The sequence below is a fragment of the Hypanus sabinus genome, chromosome 6, assembly GCF_030144855.1.
Source record: "Hypanus sabinus isolate sHypSab1 chromosome 6, sHypSab1.hap1, whole genome shotgun sequence".
Taxonomy (NCBI): Eukaryota; Metazoa; Chordata; class Chondrichthyes; order Myliobatiformes; family Dasyatidae; genus Hypanus; species Hypanus sabinus.
In genome coordinates, this window is record NC_082711.1 from 94,042,372 (window position 1) to 94,063,757 (window position 21,386).

At 40.2% G+C, this 21,386-nt stretch overlaps 1 long non-coding RNA gene across 2 annotated transcripts in view; it reads right to left on the bottom strand.

The window, feature by feature from the left end:
* Window positions 1–6,732: 6,732 nt before the first annotated feature.
* LOC132395032 (uncharacterized) overlaps window positions 6,733–21,386 on the bottom strand; it is a 72,232-nt gene continuing 57,578 nt past the window's right edge. The window contains exons 2-4 of one of the 2 annotated variants that reach the window (XR_009512498.1): window positions 20,710–20,825; window positions 20,490–20,610; window positions 6,733–7,505 (exon numbers count right to left, since the gene is read on the bottom strand). This is a non-coding gene — a long non-coding RNA (uncharacterized LOC132395032). Of the gene's footprint in view, window positions 7,506–20,489; window positions 20,826–21,386 lie in introns of both variants that reach the window. The other variant, XR_009512497.1, reaches the window with a different exon arrangement.

Consider the following 21,386-nt stretch of genomic DNA (forward strand, 5'->3'; position numbering starts at 1 on the left):
GGATTCAAGTGTAACCCATCCTTTTTGGACAGGTCACACCTGCCCCAAAAGAGGTCCCAATGATTCAGAAGTCTGAATCCCTGACTCATGCTCATATCCCTCAGCCACGCATTTATCCTCCACCTCATTCTATTCCTATACTCACTGTCACATGGCATAGGCAGTGATCTCAAAATTACTATCTTTGTGGTCCTGCTTCTCAACTTCCTTCTTAACTCCCTGTAGTCCTTTTTCAGGACCACCTCCCTTTTCCTGCCTATGTCATTGGTACCAATATGTACCACAACCTCTGGCAGTTCTCCCTCCCACTGCAGGATATTGTGGACGTGATCAGAAACATCTCGGACGCTGGCACCTGGGAGGCAAACTACCATCCGAGTTTCTTTCTTGCGTTCACAGAGTCACCTGTCTGACCCCCTAACTTTAGAGTCCCCATTCATTACTGCCATCCTCCTCCTTTCCCTACTTTTCTGACCCACAGGGCCAGACTTTGTGCCAGAGACATGACCACTGTTGCTTCCCCCGGTCGGCAACAGTATTCCCTCAACAGTATTCAAACAGGTGTACTTATTGTTAAGGGGTACAGCCACAGGGGTACTCTCTAGCAACTGACTCCTGCACTTCCCTCTCCTGATTGTTACCCATTTATCTGTCTCCCGAGGCCCCGGTGTGACTACCTGCCTATAGCTCCAATCTATCGCCTCCTCACTCTCCCTTACCAGATGAATGTCATTTAGCTGCATCTCCAGCTCCCTAACGCTGTCCCTAAGGATCTGCAACTCAATACACCTGGCACAGATGTGGCCGTCCAGGAGGCTGGGAGTCTCCCGGACTTCCCACATCTGACACTGAGCCCAGAACCCTGACCTCACACACATACTTCCTGTCTATATTCTACACAGGCAACCTACCTCACCTCGACCCGTTGTCACCTAAGCCCTGTTAAGCCAAAGCCCTCCTACTCTGTCTCCCTCTACTATGTCACCTGCTCCTCTGGTGCCCGCTCTGTACAGCTGTCTCCTTTTAAACTCATCTTGCTGTTCTATCTGGCTGATATCCATGTGCTTGCACAGTCGTGCCTTGATCAAATTGCTGAAGAAATAACCTTCTCCTTTTAAACTCTTCGCGCTTTTCTATCTGGTTGATGTCCATGTGCTTGCACAGTCTTGCCTCGATCAAATCACTGAAGAAATAATCGTCTCATTTTAAACTCTTCTTGCTGTTCTAATTGGCTGATGACTACATGCTTGTGCAGTCATACCTCAGTCAAACCGCTGAAGAAATAATTTTATTTATTGTTCAAAATAGAAACATGTTGTATATATTTTTGAACAATCGATTTTAACAAATCAAATTGAGCAGCTAAAAGGGCTAAAGGCAGATAAATCAACCAGACCAGATGGACTACACACTAGGGATCAAAAAGGGGTGGCTGAAGAGACTGTGGAGACATTAATAATATCTTTTCAAGAATCAGTACATTCAGAATATTTTTGGAGGACTGGAAAATCACAAATGTCATCTCACACCTTTAATAGGGAAGGAGGCAAAAGACAGTTAATTATCGGCCTGTTCGCTTGACTTCAGTGGTTGTCAAGATGTTAAGTCCATTACTAAAGATGAGATTTTGGGGTTCTTGGACGCACACAATAAAATAGGCAGAAGTCAGCATGGTTTCATTAAGAGGTAATATTGCCTGACAGATCTGTTGGAATTCTTTGAGGAAATAACAGGCAGGATTGACAAAGGAGAGTCAGAGGATATTGTTTAATTGGATTTTCAGAATGCCTTCTACAAGGTGTCTACATGAGGCTGTTGAAACAAGATAAGAACCCATCGTATAACAGGAAAAATACTAGCATAGACAGAACCTTTTCTGGTTGGTTGCTAGTGACGACTGGTTTTCCACGAGGGTTGGCTTTGAGACCGTTTATGGATGTTACAATGATAGGTGGTGGTGCAGGCAGTGGTGAGAAAGTAGTAATACTGTAGAAGGACTCGGGCAGGCTAGGAGAATAGTCAGAGAAGTGACAAATGGAAAGAAGTGTGGGAAGTGTGTGGTCATACACTTTGATAGAAGCAATAGGGAAATAAAGGGGAGCAAATCCATAAATCAGAGGTGCAAAGGGACAGGGAGTCCCAGTAAAGGATCCCCTAAAGGTTACTTTGAAGGTTGAATTGGTAGCAAAGAAGGCAAATGCAATTTTAGTATTCATTTTAAGAGGACTAAAAGATAAAAGCAAGTATATAATACTGAGAATTTATACATAAGACACTTGGAGTGTTGTAAACAGTTTTGGGCTCTGTATCTAAGGAAGAATATGGTGGCATTGGAGACGGTCCAGAAGAGACTTAGAAAATGATCCTGGGAATGGAAGTGGTAACATATGAGGAACATTTGATGGCTCTAGATCAGTTTAGAAAAGTGATGGAAGATCTAATTGAAAGCTACTGAATACTCAAAGGCCTGGAGAGAGTGGACTTCGATAGTGTTGAGTATTTAATATCTCAGTAATGTTTGAGTAATATTGTAAATATTTTATTTGATTAACCATTCTTTGATTGTTTAAATAATTAATTGTGGGTTATATGTAAAGGTACATGAATGGCATATGTCATCACATTTCCACATGATATGTGTGCACCTTGTAAAACAAAACCAAGACACATTACTCCTGGCTTCATGTGTTTCTTTCAGTTAGTTTTATGTTTTGGAGTTATAAAACATGGCAGTGGCAACAAGAAAGTTTTAAACAAACCCAAGACCCATTGAAGTACAGAGAGACATTTGAGTTTACAAAAAAAGTGCAGCAAGACATTCAAGTTAAAACAAGACAGGAAACAGATGGTTTCCTGGGTTCATAAACACTGAATATTGGGTGATAATAATCATAAATTTAAAGAAAGAGCAGAAACAGCCTGCTACATTGGAAAGATTGACACATTCGATTGCACAATGAAAAAACTGGCTGATAGATACTGAGCGAATTCAGCAGTATTTTAAAGCAAATGAAATAGCCAATGAAAAGCAAGTGCCAGTTTTGCTGAGTGTAAATGCTTTCAGTTTGCTTAGAAGTTTAACTGATCCAACCAAATTGGCAGAAATGAGCTTTGCTGATATTGTGAAAGTGATGCAGAACTATTTAGTTGATTGCAGAATGCTTTAGGTTTCATAAGTGGAATGAAAAAGAAGGAGAGTCTATTTCAGCTTACATGGCTGAATTGAAGTGATTGTCCAAACATGGTAGGTCAAGTGATGGGCATAATGGTGCACTGAACAATCATTTAGTTTGTGGAATCTTTAGTGAAAGCATTCAACAATGGCTGCTAACTGAAGCACAACTCACATTTTAAAGAGTAGTTAAAATTGCTGTGTCAGTGGAAACAGCAGACAGAGATGCAATTCCCTGACAGTCAAGAATGAAAGTGAGCGTGAACAAAAATGCAGCATCTAGAAGGAGGCATGCCTGGCTGAACATTTGGATTATCCTTGTGTCAGGGGCTCACATACACCAGAACAATGCAGATTTAAAGCTGAAACTTGCAGAAAATGCGACAAAGGAGGACACATAAAAAGGGTTTATCGGGCAGGCAAAAATAAATGGACTGCACAGGAAAAAGAATAAGATGAAAAATCAAGTTGCCATTTCAAAAAGAGCGCTGATTTGGATACTCTTAATGAAATATCTGATAATGATGTGAGTGACACAGGAGTGGCTAGCTTTGAGGTTTACATGGAGGTTCGATGTCTCGCTCCTGCACAATCTGTCCTGGTGTGCATCTACAGAGTTGATCCAAAATGGGAACTTAGCAGGATTATGGATGGAACTGGATCTCTGTCCTAAACAGTGGAGATTGCATCTGACGTCATCTGAAGATGACAAATTGAAGACAGCAGAGTCAATTGTTAAAGAAGAAGGATGTCCAAAGCTGTCCGAACCACTTCCCACAGTTCCAGAGTCAACTCCTACAACCATCATGGATGGGGTCCCAGAACCTGAGATGGTTTCACTGGCACAAGTCTCAGCTGCCAAGCAAAGTGATCTCTCTTGTCAGAGTAGGAAAGCCTCAGCAGTAGTTAAATCCTTAGGCTTTAGTGGGACAATTTAAAATTACTGTACTCTGCTGTGGATGTCTATGTACTAGTTGTATTATATACTGTATACATGTGAATAAACTGGAGATGGATTCTTTGTTGAGTTGGAGTTTGTAGCTAAGCAGGGAAGAGTGCTGTGTATTTAATAATTTCAGTAATATTTGAGTAATATTCTGAATACCTTGCTTGATTTGTTGTTTCTTTAAATATTTCATCCTGGCTATAAGTAAAAGTACAAGAATAGCATATGTTGTCACGCCACCACCTCGCTAAAAGTAAATGAAACTTGGAGAAGCATCGTTTTATGTTTTGGATTTACCAAACATAACAGAATGTTTCAAATAGTGGGAGAGTCTAGGACCAGAGGACACAGCCTCAGAATAGATGGATGCCCCTTTAGAACAGAGTTGAGGAGGAATTTCTTTAGCAAGGGTGTGGTGAATCTGTGGAATTCACTGCCAAAGGTGGCTTTTGAGACCAAGTCATAGGGTATATTTAAAGTGGAGGCTAACAGGTTCTTGATTAGTAAGGGTGTCAAATGTTATTAGATTATATTCAACTTTATTTTCATTGTGCTGAGTACAGATACCAAGCCAATGAAATGCAGTTAGCATCTAACCAGAAGTGCAAAAGAATAGTGTTATTTACAAAATAGCTGCAAATAAAAAGTAAGTGCTACAGCACACTGTTACGTACCCGTGGATATCTTGTACTTGTCATGTGACAGTGGTGTTGAAGATATGTTGGACCTAAGGTAGTGGCCTTATGATGTTGGAGTGACGTCATTTTCCCGCCAGTAGAAGTCATGTGACAGGTTTTTTTACAGGGTATAAAAGGAGGACCCCTCCCTATGAGGAGGGGCAGTTCGGGGCTGGATTTGCCATTTTGACTCCATGCCACTGCGTGGTTCAATATTATGACACAATTTGGTTGAAAGGTGGAGTTTGATTTAATGCCTAAAGTTTAAAAGGTCATTGCCGGCAGTTTCTTTATAATACTGCCAGTTAAAAATCAGTGGAGAGTGAAGATCGGAGTTTGGGAGCTAAAAGATTGAGGAAAGTTGATTTCGACGGGGAAACAGGTTCAACCTTGTTTGATCCTCATTCGGAAGGAATTCGTTGGCTGTGCCTGTGTTAACCCCTGCAAATAATAGCAGAAAGGGTTGGGTACAGTTTTGTAAAGGAAAGGTCAGTGCCTTTAAGCCGTTTCATTTTCATCTTCGTAAATTCTCCGGGAAAAGTATAGTTCCACTGGGAACCACAACAACACGACGTGAAAGAGAATTTAAATCATCTAAAAAGTCTCTCCTTTAATGGAGTGTAAGCATTTTGAACTTTTGCAGTACTACTTTGAAGAACTGTTTTTGCAACATCGCTTTAAGAACTGTTTTCACTTTATTCCTTTAAGAACTGTTTAAGCTGCCGCACAGCAGCTGATTTCCGGTTGCGTTAGTTGTTTGTTTACTTTTGGGGGTTTGTTTTTCAGTGTTTAATAAATGTTTTATTTGTTATAAAAAACCCTGCCTCACTTATAACACAGTACAATATGGGTGCAATCCTGCTTAGCGCTGTGATGTGAGGTTCAGCAGGGTCACAGCCTCAGGGAAGAAGCTCTTCCTGTGCCTGCTGGTGTGGGAGCGGAGGCTCCTGTAGTTCCTATCGGATGGGAGGAGAGTAAAAAGTCCATGGTTAGGGTGAGATGCATCCTTGATAATGCTTTTCGCCCTGCCCAGGCAGCGTTTATGGTAGATGTTCTCAATGGTGGGCAATTGGGTGCTGATAGTCCCCTGGGGTTATTGGGACCCAAAGGGGAGAAGACAGGAGAATGGGATTGAGAGGGAAAATAAATCAGCTATGATTGAATAGCAGAGCAATCTTGATGGGCTGAGAGATTTAATTCTACTCATATGCCTTATGGTCTAAATTGTGAAGAAAAGAATAGGTGTGTTTGCCTCATTGTCTGTAAATGAAAAAATCAAAATAATTATATATTGCTGTTATTTTCATTTGATTTAACTACTAGATGGGATATTAGAATTATGAGATGAATATAAATTTAAATTCCACTCAGAGCTGTTTTTATGACCACTGGTAATTTTGACACATTGTCACCACCATACAAAATCAGCAGCTGCAGTAAAGTCAAAGTAAACAGTAATGGTTCTGGTTTGATGCTCGCCTTGGTACATTATTAATAAGCTACATTCCGGGTCAGTTAACTTTGCTGATCCTTATGGAATTTAAAAATATTTTCACAATTTAGCCATTGTTTCATATCCTCTGGATAAGTGTTCACCAATTTAAGACCGGGATGAAGAATTTCTCTTCACACTTCTGGGATTTTGTCTGTATACTGTACATACAAATCATGTATTTAAAGGAATCACTCACACAGAAGCATGTGTGAGTTAAGCGCCATTGTTATAGAGTCAAGAGTTTATAGACTTCTATAGCACACTAATAGATTCTTCAGCCCACCAAGTCGGACCGTCAAACACTCATTTATTATAATTCCACACTAGCCCCAATTTTTATATGCTCTTCACACAGAGTCAAAGAGTCATAGAACAGTACAGAACAGAGACAATGCCTTTGGCCCATCTAGTTCATGCCAAACTATTGTGCTACCTAATTCCATAACTTGAACATGGAACTTAGTCCTCCACATCCCTCCCATTCATGGAACTATCCAAATTGCACTTAAATGTTGAAATCTAACCCACATCTACCACTTCAGCTGACAGCTCCTTCCACACTCTGGCCACCTTCTGAATAAAGATCCCCCTGACATTCCCTTAATCATTTCACTCTTCATCCTACCCAATGACCTCCTGTTCTAGTCTCAGCCAATCTCAGTGGAAAAGGCCTACTTGCCTTTACCTTATCTATACCACTCATAATTTTGTATTATCTCTAACAAATCTAACCCCATCCTCCAAACATTCCCATCAACTTTCTTCAGATTCTACCGCTCACCTCTACATGCAGGACAGTTTACAGTGGCCAGTTAACCTACCAACTTGGATGGCTTTGGGATGTGTGAGGAAACCCCACACTATCATATTGGGAATATGCTCACTCTACACAGATGATATTGGAGCTTAGCATCAAACCCAGGCTGCTGCATCTTTGAGGCAATTGCACTAAAAACTGAGAACGGTGCTTTACCATTAGATCTCAGCAATGGAGTCTGACATGGATCCATCTTCACAAAGAACCCCTTTAATGAAAATACTTAACCACTCCAAATGATCTCCAGGACATGGATCAATTTTAATCCATTTGATTTAGTAGCAGACATTTAAATGGAAGCTGGTTTGTTGTTGACTCCGGATCAAGGCTCCAGTCTCACAGCTCACTCAGTCTACTCCACGCCACCTTGGCCTTTTATTCATCAATTGCCACATAGTCTGAGAAAGGAAAATAAAAACAGACAAGAACATGTTACTTAAGATGTAAAATTTCTAGATCTTTTTCTTACAGCCAAAGACCGTCAAAATAAATTCACATATTGCTGTAATGTGAGGTTCATCATCAAATGATGCTTCAACTTTTATTAACTCCAATACTGCCATTATTAGGAACTCACTACTCCCTTGTAAACACAAAGCTAAACCGTGTTAATTGCATGAGCCAGCTTCTAACTTTGATGACTCTGTAGAGAGCAAAAAAAGTCAAATCTGATTCCTAACCTGAGTTTGCTCAAGCCAAGTGTCCTTCCTTCTCTCTGCCACTATCCTATGCCATATGGCATCTCTCTCTGGATTCTAAGTGCCACCTTCACCACCACCTGAGATACTGGTAGCTCTGACTACTTCTCTGCCACAGCTCTAGGCTTACCTGATACTCTCAGTGCAGCCTCCTCTACGTTGATGAGAACCAATGTAGATTGGGGGACCATATCAGTGAGCACCCTTGCTCTCTATGCTGCAAAAGGCTGGACCTCCCAGTTGCTAACCATTTCAATATGACCTCCCATACTCATTATTACATACACATCAATGGCCTCTTCTACAGTGAAGCCAAACCCAGTTTGGAGTAGCTGGGTAGCCTCCAAACGGAAGGCGTGAATACTGATTTCTCTAACTTCTGATAATTATTCCCCTGCCCCCCTTCTCACTTTATTCATTCCCTTCAGGTTCCCCTCTCACCCCATCTCTTCTCCTCACCTGCCCGTCACCTCTCTCTGTTTGCCCTCCTCCTTCCCTTTCTTCCATGGTCCAATGTTCCCCCTTACTTCATCCCCCGCCTGCATCTACCCACCTTCCCCCTCACCTGGGCTTACCTATCACCTGCCAGCTTGTACCCTTTCCCCTCCCCCCTCTTTCTTATTCTGGTTTTGGCTCCTTCCCAGTCTTGATGAAGGGTTTTAGCCCAAAATGTCTACTGTTTATTTTTCTCCCATAGATACTGCTTGACCTGTTGAGTTCCTCCAGCACTTTGTGTGTGTTACGCAAGATTTCCAATATCTTCTGCGCAATAGCGTTCGGTCTTATTTTAATTGGGTTATTTGAATTTCTTGCTTTGTGGCTGTCTATAAGCAGACCAATTTAAAGGTGAATAATTTATACATTATTTGATCATAAAGGTGCTTTGAATCTTTGAATCTGCAGTATCTCCTTTGTTTATAGATTCAGGAATGTTTTGTTTCAATTTCTCTTTCATGAGGTTTGTTAGTTCATGCTCTGCTGTGTTAACATCTAGGAACATCAATCAAAGATTAAAATTTTAGATTGTATTTGTAACCCTAGTGCTGAAAAGATCTGCTTCATTGATCATCGATGCTTGAAATAAATGATTCATAGTGTGGTAGTTTGATTGTGTTAAAGCAACATATCTCTTTCACTTAAGTTGTCTACAATTCATTAATTTGGACAATTGCACTTTAACTTAAAGATGCAGCTAGCACAGGATCAAAGGTTAAAGTGTTTCCTTTTGGAATAATTAAACAGAAATCTTTCTAACATGCCAGAGACAGAAGCAAGAATCAAACAGGCATGATGGTTTAGTTAACAGTGACGTTCAGAGAAATATTTGGATAACTGAGGCCATGCGGTGGCAATAGTCTGATGACCAGTGTCAAAGGTCAAGTGAATAGAAGCAGGGCAACAGCAGTCATTCCTGACCTTGATGAAAGTCCATCTGCAGAATGTACTGCAGGGTATTTTTGACAAGCAATAGTCATAAAGATCACCTAAGTTTCTCAGCTTAAAGTTCATATTTTATTGAAGAAAGGGATCCTTGTAAAGCCCCTTGAGTTTTATATTATCTGACAGTGTATTCCAACTTGAATATATATGTCAAACGTAACCTTCTTGAAGAAAACTTTTAGACAACTGAAGTTTTAGTCTAATCCGCCTGTCACAGGTTGCAGGGAGGTAATATTCCATTCTCACATATCGAGCCATTGAATGATTATATGCTTATCTGTGGTAACAATGAGTTCAGTTTCTTGTGAGAACATTGGTCATATACACTCAGCAGGGATTTTATTAGATACCTGCTGTTCCTAATAAATAGGCCAATTAGTGTTTGTTTATGGTCTTCTGTTGTTTGCAGCCCCTCCACTTCAAGGTTCGACATGTTGTGCATTCAGAGATGCTCTTCTGCACACCACTGTTGTAATGTGTGGTTGAGTTACTGTCACCTTCCGGTCAGCTTGGCCATTCTCTGACCATTCTCCTTTGACCTCTCTTATTACCAAAGCATTTTTATCCACAGAGCTGGAGTTCATTGGAAGGGTTTTTTTTGGTTCTCGTACTAACGTCTTGAGACTGTTGTGCATTAAAATCCCAGGAAAACAGCAGTTTCTAAGATACTTAGACCACCTTGTCTGGCACCAACAATTATTACATGGTCAAAATCACTTATCGCACCTCTTCCTAATTCTGATGTTTGGTCCGAACAACAACCTTTTGACCATGTCTGCATGAGCAGCTGATTAGATATATGCATTAATGAGCAGATGTACAGGTCTACCTAATACAATGGACACTGAGTGTAATTATACAGCAAATGAGTTTGGAAATATTGTGCCAATGATGAAGTTGAGTATAATTTAGCAATTTAATTGTTGGGTGGATTTAACATTTCTAGAATAATACATTATGGAACAGATTTTCTTTTATCTTGAGAGAGGGAGGATGTGGACATTAGAGTGCTTCAGTGGTTAATATTTTAGTAGCTGAGAAGTTATGGAAATAGGGTCACGGAAAGTCATTGATGAAAGAAAACTCAAATAGCAGCAGGGCAGTAGCTTCAGGATTCCAGTAGATTTCAGTAGACTTTCCAGTAGATGTGTTTGTCTATGTTAGGGCAAACTACTTGTCACAGGAAATTATTACAGCAAGTGAACCAGTTAAGCATAATACTTTCTTGAATTTAAAAACTTGAAATTGAATGTCAGGATACGTAGGTAATATCCTTGTCACTTTGTATGTTTTTGAACTCCAGATCTTATTTCAACAGCTGAATGCTTCTAGCTGCTTGTTCAATTCTCTCAGGCAACCCTCAAGCAGAGAACCCTCAAGTTTCTAATAATAGATGAAAGAGATTCTACAGATTCTGGAAATCTTGACCAATACACACAAAATGCTGGAAGAATTCAGCAAGTCAGTCAACATCTATGGATGGGAATAAACTGTCAATGTTTCAGGTCAAGAACTAAAGATGAAGGGTATTAACCCCTGTTTCTTTGCCTCCATAAGTGCTGCCTGACTTGCTAAGTTTCTCCAGCATTTTGTGTCCTTTGGTCAAATTTCTAATAAGTTAGTGTTGTGTATTTAATATTTTAATAATATTTGAATCATTGTGTAAATATATTGCTGGTTAAACATTCTTGTTCATTTAAACAATTAATTACAGGTTATATGTAAAAATAGACAATAGACAGTAGGTGCAGGAGTAGGCCATTTGGCCCTACTAATGATCATTCACTGTGATCATGGCTGATCATACACAATCAGTACCCTGTTCCTGCCTTCTCCCCATATCCCTTGACCCCACTATCTATAAGAGCTCTATCTAACTCTCTCTTGAACGCATCCAGAGATTTGGCCTCCACTGCCTTCTGGGGCAGAGCATTCCACATATCCACCACTCTCTGGGTGAAAAAGTTTTTCCGCATCTCTAAATGGCCTACCCCTTATTCTTAAACTGTGGCCTCTAGTTCTGGACTCACCCATCAGCGGGAACATGCTTCCTGCCTCCAGTGTGTCCAACCCCTTAACAATCATATATGTTTCAATCAGATCCCCTCTCATCCTTCTAAATTCCAGTGTATACAAGCCCAGTCACTCCAATCTTTCAACATATGACAGTCCCACCATTACGGGAATTAACCTTGTGAACCTATGTTGCACTCCCTCAATAGCAAGAATGTCCTTCCTCAAATTTGGAGACCAAAACTGCACACAATACTCCAGGTGGGGTCTCACCAGGGCCCTGTACAGCTACAGAAGGACCTCTTTACTCCTCACCTCAATTCCTCTTGTTATAAAAGCCAGCATGCCATTAGCTTTCTTCACCTCCTGCTGTACCTGCATGCTTGCTTTCATTGACTGATATACAAGATCACCTAGACCTCGTTGTACTTCCCCTTTTCCTAACTTGACTCCATTTAGATAGTAATCTGCCTTCCTGTTCTTGCCATCAAAGTGGATAATCTCACATTTATCCACATTAAACTGCATCTGCCATACATTTGCCCACTCACCCAACCTGTCCAAGTCACCCTGCATTCTCATAACATCTTCCTGACATTTCACACTGCCACCCAGCTTTGTGTCATTAGCAAATTTGCTAATGTTACTTGGTTGTAGACAGGTCATATTTGTCTATGGAGGTATGTGACCAGTGTAGTGCCTTAGGGATCTGTTCTGGGACCCTTACTCTTCATGATATTTATAAATGACCTGAATGAGGAAGTGGAGGGATGGAGCAAACACGAGGAAATCTGCAGATGCCGGAAATTCAAACAACACACGCAAAATGCTGGTGGGACACAGCAGGCCAGGCAGCATCTATAGGGAGAAGCACTGTCGACATTTTGGGCCGAGACCCTTCGTCAGGACTAACTAAAAGGAAAGGTAGTAAGAGATTTGAAAGTAGTGGGGGTAGGGGGAAATGCGAAATGATAGGAGAAGACCAGAAGGAGTGGGATGAAGCTAAGAGCTGGAAAGGTGATTGGTGAAAGTGATACAGAGCTGGAGAAGGGAAAAGATCATGGGACGGGAGGCCTTGGAAGAAAGAAAGGTGGGGGGGAGTGAGAAGCACCAGAGGGAGATGGAGAACAGGCAAACAACTAAATATGTCAGGTATGGGGTAAGAACGGGAGGAGGGGCATTAACGGAAGTTAGAGAAGTCAATGTTCATGCCATCAGTTTGGAGGCTACCCAGCCGGTATATAAGGTGTTGTTCCTCCAACCTGAGCTTGGATTCATTTTGACAGTAGAGAAGGGATGGGTTGGGTTAGTAAGTTTGCTGATGACACAAAGGTTGGAGGTGTCGTGGATAGTGTGGAGGGCTGTCAGAGGTTACAGTGGGACATTGATAGGATGCAAAATTGGGCTGAGAAATGGCAGATGGAGTTCAACCCAGATGAGTATGAAGTGGTTGATTTTGGTAGGTCAAGTATGATGGCAGAATATAGTATTAATGGTAAGACTCTTGGCAGTGTGGAGAATCAGAGGGATCTTGGGGTCTGAGTCTATAGGACACTCAAAGCAGCTGCACAGGTTGACTATGTGGTTAAGAAGGCGTATGGTGTATTGGCCTTCATCAATCGTGGAATTGAATTTAGGAGCCGAGAGGCAATGTTGCAGCAATTTAGGACCCTGGTTAGACCCCACTTGGGGTACTGTGCTCAGTTCTGGTTGCCTCACTACAGGAAGGATGTGGAAACCATAGAAAGAGTGCAGAGGACATTGCCTAGATTGGGGAGCTTGTCTTATGAGAATAGGTTGAGTGAATTTGGCCTTTTCTCCTCGGAGCGACAGGGGATGAGAGGTGACCTGATAGAGGTGTATAAGATGATGAGAGGCATTGATCATGTGGATAGTCAGAGGCTTCTTCCCAGGGCTGAAATTTGCCACAAGAGGACACAGGCTTAAGGTGCTGGGGAATAGTTACAGAGGAGATGTCAGGGTTAACTTTTTTACTCAGAGAGTGGTAAATGTGTGGAATGGGCTGCCAGCAACGGTGGTGGAGATGGATACAATAGGGTCTTTTAAGAAGCTTTTAGATAGGTACATGGAGCTTAGTAGAATAGAGGGCTATAGGTAAGCCTAGTAATTTCTGTGGCAGTGACATGTTCAGCACAACTTTGTGGGCTGAAAGGCCTGTATTGTGCTGTAGGCTTTCTATGTTTCAATGTAGCATAAAGTGGCATCAAAATCAGTACATTATGGGCTGAATGGTCTGCCCAGTGCTATTCTATAAAAATGGGCTCCTTTGTGTGGTAGCATCCTGGACAGCTCAAGAAAACTTCATGACGAAAACTTCATTTTTTGACGAAATTTAAATTGTTAGCACTCAGTAACAACGTTTTGCACAATCCACTTTCCAGTTTTAAGTTCTCATTATTCAATTCTTCACCTTTTTGTTATTACTTGTGCTGGAAAGTTCTGACTTGACATTTAATTTCACCTCACAAAAGTCTTTGCAAAGCTTAGCAATAGCAGTACTGAGGTTGAACCACTCTCATCTAATCCAAACTGATCTAGCTACTACTTTCTATGATATCAGTCCCATCTCCAGAGAAAATCCCTGAAAAGCTATTGGCTAATGAGGAGTTATAATAGGTTAGGGTTTCTGGTCCCTTCTAATATCAACATTAAATGTTTCCAAACACAACGTGGATTTCGCACAGAGCCTTAAGCAATGTCTTAAGATGACTTAAAATATGTAATTGTTATTCTTTGATGTGTGAAGGTGAGGCTGGTTACAAGACTTCTCTATGTATAAAGATGCCCCCTATCTCTATAATCTTCACCTCTCTGATAACATTGTGTTCCTTCAATTCTGGTGTCTTGTCTTTCCTATATTTTCTTTTCTCCATCATTAGCAACGCCACTTTTAACAGGTCCAGACGCCATGTTTTGGACTTCTTTAACTTTCTTTCCCTCTCTGTTGCCATCATCGTCAATAAATTTATCTGCTACCATGTTTTGTGTGAACTATTCCAAAACCCTCTGAAGGGGTTTGGTGTCAGACTTCCTTTAACAACTGTGAAGCACGTTGTCATAGTTTAGGACATTAAAGCTGCTGAACAGAAGCAAGCTGTTGTTAAAGGGTCAGTATAGATCCAACCTGAGCTAACTATACATGTGTATATTTTCTGCACCAACCAGTATTTATCACAAGTCAACAAAAAAAAATTTAAATCAAGTAGTATAACCTGCAAAGTTTTGAGCATGCTGAATTGCAGTGACTTGCTGCTGTCTACTGGATAGATTCAGTATTACTTCCAACTTCAGCATAGGATGTTTTTGATATCTGCCTGAATTATATTTTATGTATTATGAATTTCAATTTTTTGAAAATAAATTGCAAAATAAATTACGGATTTGCTGTGAGTTCCACAAATTCCATGAGAGTTCCATGTATCAACTGTGCAAATGTACAAAGAAGCTGCATTGTTGCATACAATTGAGTGGATATTACATCTGTTACTTTTGACCACACATTCATAGCTTACAGATATATCAGGTCATTCATGCAGAAGATGATCTTCACAATATGTAAGAGGATTTCCCTGGTTCCGAACGATGGAGTGTAGTGATGGAGACTTGACTTGGACCAATTCTCTTTTAAGTAATACGTTCATTAATCATGATGCTTAATCCATAGATCCTCTACCCTTTTCCAGGTTCACACCAGTTTCTTCTGCTGACTCTATCCTCTACCAGCCATCAATCTGCTGTCTTTCCCTCCCCTTTACACAAGTGAAATGCAGCCCATTATCAATATTACCAAATTCTCTATAAAGCCCTGCCTGACTCTTAATGCAGCAAATTAACCCAACCATTATCCCAGTCCCTTACCAACTCCCAGTTACTAGTTCTCCACCCATCTTTGAAGCAAACTAAAATCTCTTCCTCCTCCTTAGTGAGCCTTCCCAACCCTCCAGGGTATTTCTCCTCTGACTGACCATGCATCATCCTTGGATTTCTCTCCCCCTAATCCCACCCCAGTAACTTACACTGAAAATTTCCCTTTATTTACTTGTTTATCCTGTGATTACCATATGAAGCAATTCACCTTACACAGGGTTAGATGACTATTTGTTGGAACGAATTTCAAAGACATTATGTATTGTTAAGTGTGATTAAGATTAAGATACACAATAAAATAACCAATTGAACTGCAGAATCATAAACATTTTTGGAGCATTTTACCTCTCCTAAATGAATTATACAATAACTAACACTGTTATGTAAAATGTAAGTTTTAAGATAACTTACATTACAGTGGAGTGTTACAGATAAGCAAAGTGCTATAACCTTATAGAAAGTTAAATATCCTAGTGTACATTAAAGATATATAATAATTTACAGAATCTGTTGAGATTTTTGTTGAAAAATGAAAGAATTATCAGTCCTGCACTCCAATGTTATCCTTTATCAAGGGTTAATCTCTAATTTTGCCTTAGACCAACCCAGCAGGAGTGTTCATTCTTTTAGGGAAACGTGTGTTAAAAATTGTATTTGTATATTGTCTTATTTGTCAGAAATCCAATAAACTAAAGAAGTTTTTACTGAAATCACAAGGAACATAAAACAGCACAGAACAGGCCCTCTGGCCTACAATGCTGTGCCATCCTTCTAACCTATTCTAAGATGGACATAAGCCTTCCTTCCCACATAACTCTCTGGTTTTCTCTCATCCATGTGCCTATCCAAGAGCTTCATACATATTTGTAATCTATCAGCCTCAATCATCACCCCAGCTGTGTATTCTTTGCATCCGCCTCTCCCTCTGTAAAAAAAACGTATCTCTGACATCCATTGATATTTTCCTCATATCATCCTAAACTTATGGCCCTTTAAAATAGCCCTTTCTATTCATATCCAAGAAAACATTGCTTTTCATCATCAGAAAACAATCTTCACACATTTGTTTCATTCAATAGGAGAACTGCAGAGGTCTGTTTCTGGGTAATATATAGTTTTACTGTTTATTTTATGAACAATCAGCTTTAGTGTTCCTAGTCCAAACATCTTCTGATAATTTAAAATATCCAGTCATTAAAATGTTCAAGAACTTTTTCAAAAGTACAGAAGTAAATATACTGTATTATCTAAGTACATATATGTCACCATATACAACCCTGAGATTCCTTTTCTTATGGGCTGAGGATGAGACCTTAGCAGACACCTGGAAGCATTTTAAGAAGTCAGAATGGATCATTAATGATTCAATATCAAAGGAACAATTTACATGTTGTTTCTGATTGAGGGGTGAGGGAAAAGAATCCCTTGTCATACAGACATCAAGCATTGTTCTCTGCCCCTAGAACTGCTCCCCATGGTCTCTAAACAGAACTCCCATAAAGCCAACACTACAGGGCTTTTCAGTCTACAAGGCAAGCACTTGTCAAGTGCAGGAATCAGCGAAATCGTCACATTAGTTAAAACGATACTCAAGCTTACTTTTCCTCCTGATAAGGGTTTCGGCCTGAAACATCGTCACTATCTCCTCCCATAAATGCTGTCTGGCTTGCTGAGTTCTGCCAGCATTTTGTGTTTTTATTCAACCTTATTTTTTTACTGTTTAAATAGTCTTCCATAAAAGAAGTTCAATGACATAATTCAAGTTCAATATATAATCCCTTAAAATGATCTACAAACTGAAATAGAAATAAAATTTGAAATAATAGACTTCCCTCTTGTATCAACCAATGGATTCAAAGATCCTATTTTACCCATAATTCATAGCTTCACTGTAAAAATATTCAGGAACATTCACACATTCCCTCGGTAACCACTCACTGACCCATTCTGCAGCCACGCACCCTGAGGGAAAACAACAGGTGAGGAAGAGACATAGTTAGAAAATATGATTAAAATGTTAAATAAATAAATACTGAGGTTAAACCCACAATGTTGTCACTCTTCTTTGTTAGAGTGCACATCTAGCGTTGATTAATAGACAGGCTTGCTTTTCAACTTTAGAACACATAGTGCTCATAAAAGGACAGCAACTCAGCCATATTGTGACAAAGCAGATAATTTTAGTGGAACAGTAAACACAGATAAATTAGCATGCTTGTATGTTAAATGTCCACTACATTGCTGCAACCTACAAACATGAGGCATGATTTACTAAATACTTCTGATAGTCTAATTACATAAACATTCTAGCATTCTAATGGGAAAAGAAGCCTTCAGTTTTTTTTCCAACCTGCATTTTCAATTGATGTGTAGGGACTTAAGCAACTGTCACATACATGTTACCATATACAACCCCAAAGTTCATTTTCTATTGGGCATAGTCAATAAATCTATAGAATAATAACCATTACAGAATCGATGAAAGACCACCCAACTAGGGTGTTCAACCAAAGTACAATAGACTACAAACTGTGCAAATACAAAAAGAAGAAGTAATAATAATAAATATATAAACATTAAGTATCAAAAACATGAGGTGACTTTGAAAGTGAGTCCATTGGCTGTGGGAACATTTCAATGATGGGGCAAGTGAAGTTGAGTGAAGTTATCACTTTTGGCTCAAGGCCCTGATGGTTGAGTCAAAGTTTGTCAAAGTTTTAGATGTCATGCCAGCTATCCACAAACTCCTATAAAAGTAGAGGTGCTGCGTGCTTTCGTTATAATTGCACTTACATGCTGGGACCAGGACAGGTCCTCTGAAATAATAACACCTAGGAACCTAAAGTTGCTAATCTTCTCCTCCAATGAGGACTGGCTCATGGACCTCTGGTTTCCTTCACCAGATGTCTATAATCTGCTCCTTGGCTTTGCTGATGTTGAGTATTATTGATTTGTCAACTTCTGCTTGTTTATATGTGTACAAGATGGAGGGGTAAAGACAGAAAGGGTTGTGGATTGGTTTCTGAATCGCCTTTTCATTGTTTGTTGCTAGGACTTTTATTTGTTTTAATCCTTCCACAAAACCCCAATCTGGCCATAGCAGCTCTTCCCAGGCAAATATTTGAACCAATTCCATAGAGGGAAACTGAAACAAGTACGGCTGATCCTCATGGCCAAACTTAGTTATTTACTACTCTTCGTCCATCTGTACTGCATATTAAGATCCAAATGGTTTATACCTGTTAAGTAAAGTTTGCTAAAGCTAATATTTTTAGAAGAAATGAAAAATTACTTTTTCCCTTCCTAGAAGCCAATGTGCTTTGGCAGTTCATTTTCTAATTCACATTTTTTGCTTAAAGCCCACATTTTTTAATAATTCAAATTATAACTAAAATGTTATAATTCCATATATCATAATAAGTTTCAGCTCTGGTTATGTTGGGCTCTACTTTGTTTTATGAAATGTTTGCAATCAGATTTTGTCGTGATATCAGTCAATTGCAGTTTGACTGTGATGATGGTTAGCCTCATTATCTCATTATTCTGATTCCCCTGTCTTCTTTTGTCCTTTTCCCGAGCTCTGTCACCTCCGGTCAAAACACAGTCCGTTCACCTCTTCCAAAGTGTCATCTCTTTCTTGTCTGTAGGGTCCTTTGCTGGGTCTGTTACAGGATCCTACACAGCTTTTCCTTATTTAAATATTCTGACATGATTTTCTGTATACTGCCTGAATCTACACTGGCAGCATTCCTCCAATCTGACAATTCATCTTTAATGTAGTCGATAGCAGAGAATATGTAATCTACATACTGCTCATTTTGCCAAGCCTTTTTTTCCATTTATTAAATAATTTGCATATATATAGTGCAGTACATTCATATTATGTTGCCACTCAAAGTAAACTTATTCTATTTGCTGACAAGATTTACACTTTATGCACATGACATCAAGTTTTTAATATATATTTCAGCCCCTCAGTGTGCAGTGATTGGTAGAGCTGAAGCTGTGGTCCCCACTGTACCCCTTTGGCAAAAGCAGCAGCTTCAGTCCATTTCTCAGCACATGGTTCTGAAACTTGGGATATGCCAGAACCATCCAAAATTCATTTACACACAGCTCTTGTTAAGCTATATAGCAAGAAACGTCAGAATTCTCTTCCTCTGAGTCAACTTTAGTTGATGTAACTTGAGTTAACAGCTAAAAAAAATTGATTCTTCTGTGTGTGTTTTTAATTAGTTTTGTTCATTCATTCACGTAAAAATGAATTCATAAAGGTATATTGCTATGTAATGAAAAATGAAAAGCACAGGTGTAAGAATGCTCAGACTGCAGATGTTTCACGTTGTGAATGTGCTTTCACCAAAAAGCAATCTCATACTTTGACAAAGTAATATCTTCAAATTCCAGGTGCATCAGTAAGCAAGACCATTTTAAGACATTTTAAAAATCTATTGATATTTAAATCTAGAGATACCTGTAGATCCTAGACTACAGACTCAGGTCGTGAGTGTAGTTCCCCTTTACTAAAATGGAAGTGTGGAAGCCAAGCCAGTCTGCAGCTACTTCTGAAATGCAGAGGCTTTAGAACCCTACTCCTGGCTATCCTACTGGTGAAGGTACAGACTCTGGAAAATAAAACTGAAGATCCTAGAGCAAGATTACTGTACCAAAGGGTCATCAAGGACTGCAGCATCTTTTGCTTTATGGAAACATGGCTCACCCTGCCATATTGGATGCAGCACTGCAACCTAATGTTTTCACCATTCACTGCAAATGCAGGCCAGATCAGACTATTAAAGGTAGAGGAGATGGAGTATGCTTTATGATTAACTCATTATGGTGAACAGACATGATGGTTCTGTCTCAGTCATACTCAACCAACCTGGAATACCTAGCAGTCAAATACCCTTCGTTTTATCTGTTGAGGGAGTTTTCCACCATCATCATGGTAGTGGTGTACATTCCATCTCAGGCCAACGTCGAGCAGGCACTGGAGGAGCTGAGCACTATGACCAGCAGTCACAAAACAGCGCACCCGGATGCCTTCCCTGTCATTACAGGATATTTGAATCAGACACCAAACAACTTTCACCAACATGTCACCTGTGGAACCAGAGAAGCCTATACACTAGACCACTGTTATACCACCATCAGGAATGTTTAACATGCCATTCCATGTCCACAGTTTGGAAAGTCTGATCATCTGGCTGTACTGTTACTCCCAGCACTATAGGCAGTGACCTAAAGACCAAACTTCCAGTAATGACCCCCCCCCCCCACTCTCCTTCAACATTCCCCATTCCCATTTCCCTCTTTCAGCTTATCTTCTTATCAGCTTATCACCTCCCTCTGGTGCTCCTCCCTGTTTTCATTCTTCCATGGCCTTCTGTCCTCTCCTATCAGACTCGTCCTTCTTCAGCCCTGTATCTCTTTCATCAATCATCTTCCCAGTTCGTTACTTCACCTGGAAGACATACTTGTTACCAGTGCATCCAAATTTGAACACATATCTCAACTCCGCACACTTTTTGAGCACCTAATCTAACGTGGGTTGATTACTAACCCTGTTAAATGCCAGCGTGGGGTGTCAACCATTGACTTTCTTAGCCATCACATCTCTGCAGAAGGTGTAAAACTCTTCCCATCAAAAATAGCCACTATGATGGATTTCCAACTGCCCTGCAATACAAAAAAAGTTACATGAGTTTTTAGGCATGGTGAATTTTTATCACCACTTGATTCCATGAGCTGCTGAAATTATGCTTCCTCTGTATAGTGTGCTTAAAGACAATACCCCTAATCAAGTGCTTTCATTGTCAGCGGACATGACCAGGAAATTCGATAATACCTAATGATCACTTTCCAGTGCAACCCTACTGGCACATCCATTCCCCATTACTACTGATGCCAGGACTGCTGGTTGGCTTCTCAACAGAGTTCCACCTTCTCAATAAATTCAATTCCTTAACATCTATTCCTACCTCCCATCATGGCATACAGCACTCTTGGTTTCCAGTTGGCCTACGTTCTGCCTCATTTGATTTTGTCCACCATGCTGCATACAAGCATCCCCTTGGGCCCCCTTACGATGGCCCGTTCTGCATTTTGGAATGGCGAGGAAAGACTTTTATCATAGATATGAGGGACAAACCTGAAACTGGACAAACCAGAGGCACCTGCTGTTCCTCCATCCGTGGAACAAAGGACGTGATCCAAGCAGTTTATGTGGACAGGCTCACC